Source organism: Pipistrellus kuhlii, unplaced genomic scaffold (assembly GCF_014108245.1).
Source record: "Pipistrellus kuhlii isolate mPipKuh1 unplaced genomic scaffold, mPipKuh1.p scaffold_m20_p_17, whole genome shotgun sequence".
Lineage (NCBI taxonomy): Eukaryota > Metazoa > Chordata > Mammalia > Chiroptera > Vespertilionidae > Pipistrellus > Pipistrellus kuhlii.
In genome coordinates, this window is record NW_023425482.1 from 22105669 (window position 1) to 22120308 (window position 14640).

The window sequence follows — 14640 nt, forward strand, 5'->3', positions numbered from 1 at the left end:
GGACAATAGTTAGCTGGGAAGTCTTGCTGCCAGTTAGAAATACTGAAGAAAGTATATCAGTATTAGGTGGGATTGCGGCTAGACACTTAGTGGGTGTATTCTCTCTGCTGATAAGTTGTTAAATCAACTGAATTCAGTTTATTTTGGGGAAAAACATTGAGTTCTTCTCAGCAATGGCCATCTGGTAAGTCCAGGGAATAAGGTGTTCTGAGACTATCAGTATGCAAAGGTGGGCACAGCGATAGAGTGGAATTGCACATAGATGAGCACCATGGTAGACATTTGTACCAAGAGTTGTGGGGGAAGAAGTAATTCCATCAGGGAGAGGTGAGCAAATTTCAGGGCAGATAACTATTGAACCAAGTATGCACTAGATTTTAAAGGGGAATTGCATTCCCAGCCAAGGGAACAGTAGGACTGAAGATGAAGGGGCACAACATTTTCGGTCTCTTGTGTTGGGAGAACTCATTCCCTCATTCTCTCATTTTTGGGGAATACAGCGTGTTCTTCCTCATGGTTGAGTCTCCTTCACCCATCTTCCTCCTGCCTGTAAAGCACCCCCAATGCAACTCTGCTCACTTGGCTAGCTCCACCCCATTCCTTTAATTCTCATCTTAAGCATTCTGTTCTTAAGTTGGCCTATCCTGACACAAATGAATTCAATTCTATGATTTATGCTCCCATCATACTTTTTAATTCCTTGCTGCTAACTTTCATTACACTCAACATCCTTGCTTAAGGCCTGCCTCCCCCAGTCTAGTGTGTTACGTTAATTCAATGAAGGGGCCATTAGACCAATGTGGCTCTAATCCATGACTGGCTAGGTAAGCACACCAAACTCTAAGCCTGCAAATGCCACAATGTTACAGGTTCAAAGCACCAAGGAAAATCAATCACCAACAGCCAACTAGACTATAAGCTCTAGCTGATAACATGATTTCCTTTCTTTGCTTCTGCAAAGACTTTCTATAAGTCTTTCCCCTGGCTTCTATGGGAGGAGCACTCCTATGCAATTCTGATTTGGTGCTGCCCAATTCTAATTGATTTTTGCTCAAATAAACTCTCACAAATTTGAATATGTCTCAGTTTATCTTCGAACAAGTGTAAACTCATCAGGGCTGAGACCATGGACACTTGGGCTGCTTCCAAATCTTGGCTATAGCAAATAATGCAACAATGAACACAGGGATGCATTTATTCTTTTGAATTGGGGGAAGGGATTAAGAACTACAAATTGGTTAAAAAAAAAAAATTGTTTCAGGATATAAAGTACAGCATAAGGAATACGGTCAATAAGATTATAATTATGTATGGTATCTGGTGGGTCCTTGAAATATCGGGGCGAGGGCACTTTGTAAAGTATATGCTTTGCCTAACCACTATGCTATAAACCTGAAACTAATACCAAATAACATTGAATATAAACTGCAATTGAAAACTAAGATTTAAAAATGATTATGGAATAAAATCTATCTATTGCCACGTAGAAAAGAAAGATTGGACGGACAAAGAGAAAGAAAAAGAAACCATGCCTGAGGTTTGGGCATGCTACCCTTCGGGATTCGTACTTAAGACCTCACCATCCACTCTGACCTGAATCTCCAGCCGGCTAACCTGATCTATAACTTTCAGACATGCCAGCCCCTATAATCTCATGAGACATGAGCCAACTCTTCAAAATAAATCTCTCTCTCTCTCTTTCTCTCTCATACACACACACACACACACACACGCACTCATCACACACACGCACTCATCACACACACACACTTTTTGGAAGAACCCTGGCTCACTAACATGCCCTCTTTTCAGGAAAGGTTTGCATTGCTCTGATAGGAAACAATGAACCAATGGGGCCTTGCCTGGCAGCTGGAAGTGGCCTGAGCCTGCTTGGCAGTGGAAGCAAAAAGGCAGTAGCAGCCCAGTCTCCATAACCAGGGTGGGTCTTCCTGCTGAGTGACAGTCAGGTCTCCTGGGCTACCCTCAGCACGGGGTGCACCCCTGGCTCCTGGACCACTGCTGATCCACAGAGCTCCCCAGGTGGCCATGCCTTCTCCCTGCTGGTGTCTGACCTGCCACTCCCGCAGCGGCGAAAAGATTAGGAATTTAGAGCAGCAGGAGGAAGGGCGCTTTTAGCTTTGCAGTTATGAGGCTTTCACTTTGTTGAACATGGGAATTAAAAGGGCAAAACCTCCGCCCCTGACCTCCGAGGCCCTCCCTCCCCCAAGGGCTGGCTGAGGCAGGAGCCTGGGGAGAGGTAATTAAGCTCAGATCACTACCAGCTTCACCAAAAGGCCTGAGTCCAGGAATTCCTTCTGCCAGAGGTCAGGAGCCTTTGTTGCAGAGAACCCTGATTGGAAATAAGCATTTTTCTTTGTGAAAGCCCCTCTCCCAGGGCTCCATGGGGGGGCGGGGGCTGTCTTTTCTTACGGAACTTTGCACATTCTTCTAGTTGAGCCCAGTCCCACAGGGCCCTTTGGCAAGCCCCTCTCTCCCCCACTGCGGATGGTCGGGTACCAAGGCCCAGAATCATGTTCCCAGGCAGCCAACGTTCCCCCCACGAGCCCAGGGCTCCGCCTCTCTTCATGCTTAACAGTGGATTTCAAAACCTCGGGTTTTCTTTGTCCTCAGGAGGAAAGAGGCTGGAGTCAAACAAAGGGAGAACAGAAGTCCCAGGCGTGCTGAGAAAATGAGTGCGCTGGCGTGTGTGTGTGTGTGTGTGTGTGTGTGTGTGAGTGTGTGTATGTGTGTGTGTGTGTGAGTGTGTGTGAGTGTGAGTGTGTGTGTGAGTGTGTGTGTGAGTGTGTGAGTGTGTGTGTGTGTGTGTGTGTGTGTGTGAGTGTGTGTATGTGTGTGTGTGTGTGAGTGTGTGTGAGTGTGAGTGTGTGTGTGAGTGTGTGTGTGAGTGTGTGAGTGTGTGTGTGTGTGTGTATGTGTGTGTGTGAGTGTGTGTGTGAGAGTGTGTGAGTGTGTGAGTGTGTGAGTGTGTGTGTGTGTGTGGTTTCATTGCCACCCCCATGTCCAGTGATTAGATCTGTAACCCTCAGGAATGTATGCCATTTGGGGCCGGGTTAGCGGTTTGAGCAATGTTCCTTCCAACTTCCTGCTGGAAAAAGTTAACCTCTTTCTAGTCTGGAGCGAGGCGAGGAAGCTGAGCACCATTTGTACTTTGTCTCTGCTCTTCCCGGAGACATGTCTGGCCGCAGCCGCAGTTGCTCATTCCTGGGGCCCCGGCCAGTGCCTCCTCCTGGATCATCGCAGCCTGGATTAGCACATCCTCTCTCTTGCTCCCTCCAAAACACCCCCCCTCCCCCTTGCACCGACCCCCTACCCCCCACTCCACCCCCAGCCAGGGTGATCTTTCATCTGGCTAAACCAAATGTGTGCTCCTGGAATTCTCATTGGACACCCCTCCCCCCAGACTTCTCAATTCTGATTCAGTTAGCCCTCTTCCCCCCTTGTCTTATTATTTCTTCCCAGCTGTGTTCCCTGGGTTTTGTTTTTAAATATGTTTTTATTGATTTCAGAGAGGAAGACAGAGGGAGCGAGAGAGAGAAACATCAATAATGAGAGAGAATCGCTGATTAGCTGCCTCCTGCACACCCACTACTGGAGATGGGGCCTGCAACCAGGAGAGGTGCTCTGACCTGGAATTGAACCATGACCTCCTGGTTCATAGGTGGAACCTCAACCACTGACCCACAATGGCCCTGTTTTTTTTGTGTGTGTGTGTTTTTTTAAGGTAAACTTGCCTCTTCCTTAAATTCTTCTGGATCTAGATCTCCTTTCTCTACCTTAGTAGGGTTAGAGGTTTCTGTAGTTTCCCTGCTTTTCTTTCTTCTAGGTCAGTGGTCGGCAAACTCAGTCCACAGAGCCAAATATCAACAGCACAACGATTGAAATTTCTGTGGAGAGCCACATTCTTTAAACTTGAACTTCTTCTAACACCACTTCTTCAAACTTGACTCACCCAGGCCATGGTGTTTTGTGGAAGAGCCACACTCAAGGGGCCAAAGAGCCGCATTTGGCTCACGAGCCACTGTTTGCCGACCACGGTTCTAGGTGTATCATCTGTACTTACTCATCTCTCTAGCCAACCTGAGAGCCCTCTGGGGCGGAGACCCTCTCTCCATATCAGTTAACCCAACGCTGGGAGGGGCACCCAGACTATCCTCTGGGGGTGCTCTCGGTCCACATGAGGTCCAATACAGCTTAATGCCGGAGATAAGCGCTCCCTGCTGGTTCATGTGGATTTGAATCCCAGCATTCATGGCTTGAGCCTCCATCTCCTCCCCTGTGAAATGGGTGGAACCGTATCCTCAGAACCCTGATGGCCCTCAAACACTGAGATAATGTCTACAAAGTGCCCAACACATCCCTGACGCACAGTCACACCTGGATATGAATGAACTGCCTTTGGGGAAAGCTGTCTGCTCTACTTGTAATCCTCCGTCTAACCCTCCTTGTTAACAACTCCCTCCATCCCAGATGCCCACTGCAGTCGCCAGCCACGGGGAGAGGACGGGGTTAAGCCTCGCTCTGCTTACCGCAGACCCACAGGCACTAAAAAAGGCTCTGCGTTCAGGCTGGAAGTATGGGCTGCAGTTAACTATAAACAGCTGCTGCAGGATAATAGGCTCCACTGGTGAAATAAGGCCAGCCGCCCGCCCTCGCATGGAACCTTCCTTTAAAGAGCACTCAGATCCGATGGAGAGATCTGTCTGGCAGCCATCAGATTGAAGACAAGGGGCCAGGGGAGGGCTGTCAGGCTTCCCAGATCAAGCTGGCATGTATATTGCAATTCTATTTCCGTCTGCAAAAGCCAAAACACTCTGTGCACCAGGAGCCTCTTATCTGCAGTGCATCCCCACCCCACCCAGCAGCCCTGGCCCCCTAACGCTCCCTTCCTGGGCCGGCATTAACTATAATAACAGGGGAGGGGCGGGGAGAGGGGGAAGAGAAGACAGCTGACAAGAAGACATATGTGTGGCTCTTCAGACTGAAGCCCTTCACTCAGCAAATCCTCTCTTCCCCATTTTAGGAAATTAAGTGTGACTCAGAGCTCAGCATTGCGAATCCACGTGGAACTCGGATGCCTTTAGATCCATTTTGGAATTTGACCAAGGTGAGTTTCACGTAATTTACTTCCGCAGCCGGAGACAGATGCCCCTGCTTGGTGTGGGAAATCCATTATGGAAAATATCAGAAAATAGCCAGACTTTACTAAATATACATCTGGCGTCAGGCACGTAGTAGGCACTGGATACCTGTGCCTTCTTTTGCGTGTGTGAAGAGTGATGAAGGAAGTCTGGAAGCAAATGAATTTGCTTTCCAAGAATCATTGATGGAGTCAGTGGAACGGAAACTTTGAAATGGAAACTTGGGTGGGTTGTCTACTGTAAAGCATATCTATCTATCTATCAATCTATCTATCTATCTACCTACCTACCTACCTATCCTCTACCTACCTATCTATCATCTACCTACCTACCTATCATCTATCTATCTATCTATCTATCTACCCACCCACCCACCCACCCACCTACCTACTTACGTATCTATCTAGCATTTGGCTAAGTTTACATGGATCCACAGTGTGGAAGTTTTGGGATGAATGTGTTTTTTCCATCTTCCCAAATTCAGCAGAGTAGCTCCCTCCCTCCCTCCCTCTCTTCCTTCCTTCCTTCCTTCCTTCCTTCCTTCCTTCCTTCCCTGCCTCTTTGTGTCCTCCCTCCCTTCCTTAACATGAATCTTGTCACTTCTCAAGCCTTCAATCTACGATTCAGCGCCTCTCACCTCAAGTCCTGGAAGACCCGTGGAGCAGAAAGGATTTAGCCATCAGCCTCTTATGCTGTGAAAACTTCAGCAAGCCAGCCCTCCAGGGACAGGCTCTCAAATGAGATGTGGAGATTCCTGAAGACAGAGATCGATATTATTTATTTCCCTTTCCCCAGCTCCTGATGGACAATTTATACACAGTAAATGTTTACTGAGTTAATGAATTATACTGGTAATCTTGCTTTCCTCAGATTTAAAGCTTTCCTGCTGACATAGTTACCTATTTTCTCGAATTCATTTTGAATGGAAAAAAAAAAGATTTAAAAGTCGCCACCATTTCAAGTAGGTATACAAGACATTATTTGTATTTTAAACAATAATTTGGAACACATCTTTCGAGCACAGATGATGTCACTGCATTTAAATGAACCAGTGCCATCAAAGGAAGCAGAGGCTCCCTGAGGTTCTTGTCCCTGAGCTCCATGCTCTGGGATGGCTTCCTGGTTTAAATCCCTAATGCTAATATGTCTAGCATTCACTCACTCCTCTCTCTCTACCGTGCTGTTTCCAACGGTGGGCCTGGACATCAAGCAATTATAGACATTTGAATTCTGTGTAAAATAAGCTTGAAAAAGCTCTGAAAGAAATATGTGTAAATAAAGAGGAAACAGAATGAGCAGCACCTGGAAGCTTCTATTCTTTATCCTTAGTTTCTGGGTATTAAAAAAAAATGATGTTAGGGCCTTAGCCAGGTTGGCACAATGGGTAGAGTAATCAAAGGATTATGTAGGGACTCTACCTTTAAGGAAGGGGGATGAGTAACTCCAGATGCTTCAGTTTGGTCCGTGCAGGGCTTTTCCTCCAAAGACTAAGTGAGAAGGGAAAACACTACTAATTTACAGCAGAGATACCTGACAAACACAACTTCAACCGAGGGGCAAGTCAACATCAGTCAACAACCGCATTGATAGTAGGCACCCTTGCTACAAGGTGATAGAAATGACCTTTTACCACTGCCGTCTTCCTCTTAAGAACCAAAGGGAAATAGAACCTCATAGACTCAGACAACTCTCTGATGATTATAGGAGGGAAAGGAGGCTGGGGGAATTAGAATAAAGGAGGATAAATGGTGATGGAAGGATACTTGATTTGGGGTAGTGAACACACAGTGTACAGATGATGTATTATAGAATTGTACCCCTGAAATCTATATAACTTTATTAACCAGTGTCACCCAAATAAATTCAATATAATTTCTAAAAGTAATAAAGAACCAATAACCCTATTCTAGTACTAGTCAGGATTAACTGACTAGATGGGCATTGTACACAATATGTGACTGGTACTCCTCAGAAGGGTCAAGATCATCAAAAACAAAGAAGTCTGATAAATTGTCACAGCCATGAGGAGTCTAAGGAGACATGACGACTAAATGTCAGGTGGTGTCCTGACTGGGTTCCTGGAGCAGAAAACGGACAATAGATAAAAACAAAGGAAATCCACCCTAGCTGGTTTGGCTCAGTGGATAAAACATCAGCCTGGGGAACAACAGGTCTCAGGTTCGATTCTGGTCAAGGGCACGTACTTTGGTTGCAGGCTCCTCCCTGGCCTGGGCCCTGGTTAGGGCTCATGCAGGAGGTAAACAATCAATGTCTTTCTCTCACATCAATATTTCTTTCTATCTTTCCTTCTCTCTTTCACTTCCCCTAAAAATCAATGGAAAAATATTTTCGGGTGAGGATTAACAACAAAAACAACAACAACACAAAACTAAGGATATCAGAATAAACTCTGAACTTCAGTTAATAATACTGTATAAATATTGGTCCACTAATTGTAATAAATGTATAATACTAGTAGTGCACAATGTTAATAATAGGGACAACTGGATATGGTGTGTATGGGACCTCTGTGTTATAGTTTCCCATATTTTTATGAACCTAAAACTGCTCTAAAAATAAAGCTCATTTTTAAAGCAAATGAATAAGCAAGCATCAATTTAGCTTTATACATTATTGAGTAGTTGCTATGATTACTATGTTCCAGGCACTATTACATTTGGGGAGATTTTTTTTTTTATTTCTCAATTTATTTAATTTCAAATCCCAATGGAGCTGTTATGGATATTAAAAATGAGAAGACATGTCAAGTGATTAGAACAACTGCTGGAAACTAGTAGATCCTAAGCGATTTTTTTGGTGGGGGTGATGGTGATGGTGATGATGATGGCAATGATGATGGTGGTGATATAACTGGGTTTGCTTTAAAAAGCTCACAGATATGGCACACTCTGATAGACGTATGCAGAAGGTGGCCTGTCTCCTCGAGGATAAGGCTGGTCTAGGAAATGTTTTTGGATAAGGCGAGTCCTTAAGGATGAGAAACAATTTGCAGCCAAACCAGCATACTCAAATGCCCAGCATCATCACACCTACAGGCCAGGAGAAAGACTGCAATTAGACAATTAGATACAGCTTCCTTTTGCAGAAGCACTTCATGGAAGGCTGAGAGGAGGGAAGGGGAAGAGGAAGAGTGGTCAGCAATGGCATGTCAAGGGCTCTCTTCTGCAGATGATGGAGAGCCACTGAGAAACTCCAGCCCTGCAGAGAGGCAGCCACATTTGCATCGGAAGGACCCACTCCAGCTGCAGGGTGGAGCGGATTTGGAGGGTGACCACACGGGATGCTGCAGGGCCAATGAGCCTGAAGCCATTGGAAAGGTTCGGGGTCTTCTTGGGGGCGGTTGTAATCCTCTGACTCCCTAAAAGCTAACACTACATTTGTGAAGTGCCCGTCTCAATGTTCTCTTTTAATGTGCATTAGCTATAAAGTTAGAAGCTCATTTCAGCCTGGAAATGGATCTGGGAGGCAGAGAGGAACGTTTCCTGTACAGCCACATCTTGTTCTAGCCTAGAAATGAAAAATCTGAGGCTTCTGGAGTTGCCATGTTGAAGCTACCCCTCTCTTGCACAGGAAGCATGGTCTTCTGTGGACTCTGAATGTTCAGCCCATCTGTCCACAAGTATTAAGGATGGCCATGCCCAAAATAAACTTTAGCAACCGATTATTATTCTTGATACGCAGTGTGGTTGAATGAATAGCAAGGCAAGATTGGAACTTGGTCATCTGAGTTCTTGCCCCAGGCTGGCTGCTTACCAGTTGTGGGACTTTCTATGATCCTGTGACACTGTGGAGCCCAGTATTTAAAATATTCTACAATAGCAAAATATACACCAATACCACCACACAGCCACCATCATCACCGCCATCAGCATCAAAATCAACCACACCAACCCTGAGTCCTTCATCTCTGGCTTTGGTGAGGATGAAATGTAACCATGGATAGACAAGCAGCTTGCACTTGTCATCGAAAGATAATAGCTGAAGAGTAATCTCCAAAATGACCATGCTGAAACTTTGATCAAATCCAGTGTCTGGCACATAGTAGGCATTCAGGGAATGTCTGCTGGGTGAAAATCAGATCAGTTATTTTCCACTCCCTATTATTTAGATGAGCATGCTGTGCTATGGAAACAAGGCATCATTACTTCGTGTGTCTTCCTGGCACAGCTTAATGAAATGTGAGCAGACTTACACCATAAGCACTCGACCAACTTTGGTTCCGTTATTACTGGGGACTCCAAATATGTCCCAAAACATGTTCACATTCTCTTAGAGTGGGCTCATTAATCATTTAATGCGCTGAACACTAAGGAGGTCCTTTCGTGGACCATCTACCTACCTACCTACCTAGCAATCAATCATCACATAGATCATTTCCTTATTCCCAGGTATAGCATATATGTTGTCCTTTGTGCTCAGGATCAAACTACTTTCTCCAACATAGGCTTCATGGTTTGCATGGGTTACCCTACATGGCTACAAAGTTAGTTCTTTCTATGTCCAATGGCCTTAGCCCAAGACATGAGCTAACATTCCTCCCATCAGGTAAGCAAGCCTTTCAATAAGGATGTTTTCTTACAAACAAAACAACTCAAAATCCCTTAGAAATACATCTCCAAACACAACTAGGAGTATACTCAGGGTGTTTTCTCTAGCCTCTCTCAAGCTCAGTGGATGAAATACATGAGAACTCCTCTATGGCAGACACTTCATGGATTTCTGTGCCTTAGCTTTTAGCACAGGGTCTGGTTCAGAGCAGAAAATAAACATTTTTGGAGTAAATTTTCTCTTCCTTAAGAATTTTGGGACTAGGGTAGGACTCAGAGATAACTTAGCGCTTTGCTACTCAAAGTATAATCCATGGATCGGCAGCACTGACAATTCCTAGGAGCTTTGTTTGCACCACGACTCCCATGCCTCCCCTTGAATCTCATTCCTAAGAGATCCTCATTTGGGAATCACCGATCCTGCCAAATGGCTTTGCACCTTAGCTGAAGACTGGGATTCTCTGAAGCAAACATTTTAAAAAATTTGATAGTACTGGAATCCTATAGACAGAGATTCTGAATTCTTTGGTCTTGGGATGATACCTGGATATTAAGATTTTTTAAAACCTCCCCAAGTCATTCAAATGATAAACCAAGTCTGAAAACCATTGATCTAATTGTCTTTTCATGTGAAAATAGATACTTCTCCGAAGTGGGATGCACATATCTGGGTATTCAACAGTGCTTAATAGAGACTGGGGAGTGAGCAACATTCAATCTACTACTTCTTCCTAAACCTCTTCCCTTTTCCTCTTTCCCTAAAATTATCCATCTGTCCCTCTATTGTAGACTCTTTCCATTTTCTGTCCATGACACAAAAGAGCCCCCAATAATCATCAGTTGTTCTAACACTCTACTCGCCACCCAGCGATGACTAAATCAAGTATAGACTCAATCCGTCGAGTCATATTCTATCTTCTAGGACTTTGAAACTGGGACCAGGAGCAGGATTGCTGGTCTCAGCTTCCAGCTGGTCCTCTAACAGGTGAAGACAGGATCTGGGAGGGTGTATATTCCCCCCTGGGAACTGGGAGCAGAGGAAGGCTGAAGAAGTAGGGACAGTAAGTGGAGAGAGTCCATCATCAGATCTCTGGTTGCCAGGCCCTTCCCTCGCTTGGTTCAGTCCCATTTTCCATCCCATCATTTCACGAAACATCACACTATTTCTAATACACCACCTGCATTTTTCCTTAAGCCTGCTCACGCTGAGTTTAGCTTTGGAAAGCACCAAAAATGTCCTAATTAATCCAGTCACTTTATTTCCCCTAGCTCTTATTAGCACGTTAGTACCCGTGTGAGATCATCATGGAACTCATACTTAAGGGGTGAGCTTATAGGCCACCCAACCTGCAAGGGGGATGAGGAATCTCATATGTGACAGCAGTTCTTTCTCTGAGTGGGACTGAGGGCCATCTGCCAGGGAATGGCATCTCTGTAGAAGGAAGTGACATGTGCAAGGACTCTCCTAGCTGCATGATGTACATTAGATGGAGCCTGGAGACCACCAGGGCGGTCACCCACGGAGGACGGGTACATCCTCCAGAATGTGCAGTTAGACTGTGAGCTCACGTCGAGCAGAATCAGAAGGACTAGTTCAATCTGTGTGTAAGCATATGAAAGCCATTACTATGGACTGTACATGGAATAATCTCTTCTGTTAACATTAAAAATCATAGATGCCGCTGGATACATGTAGGCTGGTGTAGGCACTATAGTAGCTAAACTGCATCCTTCTTAATATAGAGACTCTGAAATATTTTAACTCGTCGAATCCACACAACAACTCTGTGATTAGCCCCATGTTACAGAAGAGGAAGATAAGGCAAAGAAAGGCTAAGTAATCTGTTCAAAGTCACACAGCGAAAAGGTAGTGCGGCCGGAAACGGTCAAGTATGCAAATGCGGGGCCCGGCCCAGACCTGCTGAGCCAGACTCTCTGAGGATGGGGGCCCCGGGAGTCCGGATGCCGCCAGCTTTCCCCACAATCCCAATACCCACTCAGGTTGGTCCACTCAGTGTCACTCCCTTCCACAGAGATGTTATCCTCTGAACCATGATGCCCGCCTCCTGCTGACAAGTTCTAAAGGAGCCAGGAAACTCTATTAGCTGCAGAGAGACCGAGCTTGGAAAAGGGAGGCAGGGAGGCGCGGAACATACTCACTTTAACTTTGTTACTTATTGAACTCCGGATTGTCTGGGCCTACCTATATTGTATTACTTTCATTTTGATTGGTTTTAAAGGTCAACAGAAATAACTCGGTCGGGGAATTATGGGCCGTTTTTGTGTGTGCGTGTTTGTGTTTTCTCTATACTTCTGTATATTAAGATAATAAGAAAACAAGATTAAGCAATACAGGCTATTTTTTTTTTTTTTTTAGAAAAAAATTCCCCGGGAAAAATGTGCAGCTTACATACAGACAGAGGCCAGGAGAGCGCCTTCTCCAGAGAGCTGCCCTCTGCCCGCCACGGGACAGCTTCTCTTGGCAAAACAAATGGTCCCTCCGCCACCCGAGGAGCTGCCCCTCCTCTCCTTAAATTGGTAGCATCCATCACCGTCGGCCCAGAAGAGGTGGCCTTTCCATTCCCAACCCTGGCGCGATAATTGGCATAATTTCCCGGAGATAATGTGGGGGTTAATGAGGTACCAGGAGCCCGGGGCCATCCACTTTCATTTTCAGTACAGGGGATGAGCGGAGGGGGGAAATCAACCAAAAACAAGGATGCAGAGGGTCACAGGAGACTGCGGGTGAGGGCCAGAGTGGGAGACAACAACCCCACCAGCTGGCGAGGGCACCTCCAGCTCCAGGGGGAAGCCCCTCCTTTGGAGCTTTGAGGGAGACTAACCAGGGGGTGCACACCAGCACACCCCAGCTTTGTTTAGAGTAGGGGTGTCGAACTCAATCAGAGAAGGGGCCAAAATCTAAAATCCAGCCTAAATCGCGGGCCGAATGGTTTACTGAACAGTCATAAACTGTCATTGTGATGGAAACGCAGCGGAGTGCAGTGATGACAGCGCGGTGCGGGCCACATTGCAAGGCCTGGCGGGACGGATTTGGCCCGCGGGCCTTGTGTTTGACACATGTGGTTTAGAGTATGGGCAGTGTCCCTTGGACTTTGTAAAATATATGCATGGAGTGGCCAATGATTATGATCTCTGAACACATAGTAATCTGGTGTCTCTCTCTCTCTCTCTCTCTCTCTCTCTCTCTCTCTCTCTCTCTATATATATATATATATATATATATATATATATATATATATATATTTTAGAGGCCCGGTGCATGAATTTGGGCATAGATGAAGTCTGGCTAGCCTGGCCAAGGGAGGGGACATGGGCGGTTGGCCGGCCTGCCTGCTGGTGGAACTCCTGGTCAAGGGGCCAATTTGCATATTAGCCTTTTATTATATAGGATATACACTGAGTGGCCAGATTATTACACGCTCAGGGATCATCATCATCTGGCCACTCAGTATATATTTTTATTGATTTCAAGAAAGGAAGGGAGAGGGAGTGAGAGATAGAAACAATAATGATGAGAGAGAATCATTCATCAGCTGCCTCCTGCACACCCCCTCCTGGGGATCAAGCCTGCAATCCCAGCATGTGCCCTGCCTGGGAATCCAACCCTAACCTCCTGGTGCATAGGTGGATGCTCAACCACTGGGCCACACTGGTCGGGCACATTTCTGTTGTTTGTAGCCAACCAGTTTGTTACATGGCCCTGGGCATGACTTCACAGGGTTTCTCACCCTCGATGCTGCTGGCATGTGGGGAAGATGATTCTTGGCTGGGAGTGGGGAGGCTGCTCTGAGCACCATAGGATGTCTAGCTGGTAGTGTCAACACCCTCGGTGATGACAGATGAAAATGTCTCTAAGCCCGGCCAGAGAGCCGCTGGGGGGCCAAACCTGCCCTGGCGGAGAACCACTGAGAGAGGTGATTGTCTGCCTGTTGGGCCGTTTATTTTTTCATCTGTTCACGGAGACGGTGGCTGGTACACTTGTTTCTATTTGGCAACCGCGTACGTGCAGCTGAGTGTGCACCCGGTATCTTTGCAGGCTCTGCGGATGCCAAGAGAAGCACAGTCGTCATGCTCACGGAACTTACAGTAGAGTGGGAAACACAGACGCTGATCAAATAGTCACCCAACCCCTACCCACTGAGCTACCTGCCCCAAGGAAAAGGACTGTGGCTCTAGGAACTCGAATAACTCAGGAGCCTGACGTAGGTGTCGGCTCCGGGCGGTCGGAATGGAGGTAAGAGCACCTGCAAAGGCCCTGTGGCAGGCAGGAGCCCAGAGGGCACAGGGATGCTGTGACGGCAGGATGAGTCAGGGCTTGCTCTGAGTCCAGAATGTGACCAGGTTATGGGGCACAAGGAAAGAGATGTGGCAGCAGGAGATACAAAAACGGGCCCCCTGGTGACAGCTGCATTATCTCCAAGGTCTCACCAGGACAACTGGCCATGGTCTGTTCGTTTGTTTCCCCAGCAAAGAGGAGCCCTCGCTGCTCTGTGGCTGCAGACGCCCAGCGCTACCTGGGATCCAGGTGGATGCATAACTTCCGGAAAGGGCTGTCTGGCTTTCTATGGTTTTGTGAAGAAGTAAGTGTCCGGAGGCGATGATGTCGGCTCATAAAAAATGTTCAGAACTTTGTATTTATGCCTTGTAGCACTCTGGCAAAAAATAGCGCACCGTCCTACAAGATGGATGCAACAGCTCCATTCCCCCCCCCCCTCCCCCCAGAAGGCCTTTGTAGATGGATGTGCTGCCTTGCTGCCTGCAAATGTGGGCTCCGGGAAAGCATCCCGCCCAGGGGCAGACAGTCTGGAGCAAAGTGCACCCCATTTCCCGCCGCCCTGACCTCGCAGGTTGTATTGACACCACCTTGATTTCTGTGGGAGACACTGGTGCTC

General features: G+C 46.6%; 1 long non-coding RNA gene across 1 annotated transcript; it reads left to right on the top strand.

Annotated features, from left to right (window-relative positions):
- The first annotated feature begins 4959 nt into the window (after positions 1-4959).
- On the top strand, positions 4960-14422 carry LOC123652509. The gene is made up of 3 exons (XR_006741892.1): positions 4960-5125; positions 8349-8497; positions 13785-14422. It is a non-coding gene; the product is annotated as an uncharacterized LOC123652509 (long non-coding RNA).
- Positions 14423-14640: the final 218 nt, after the last annotated feature.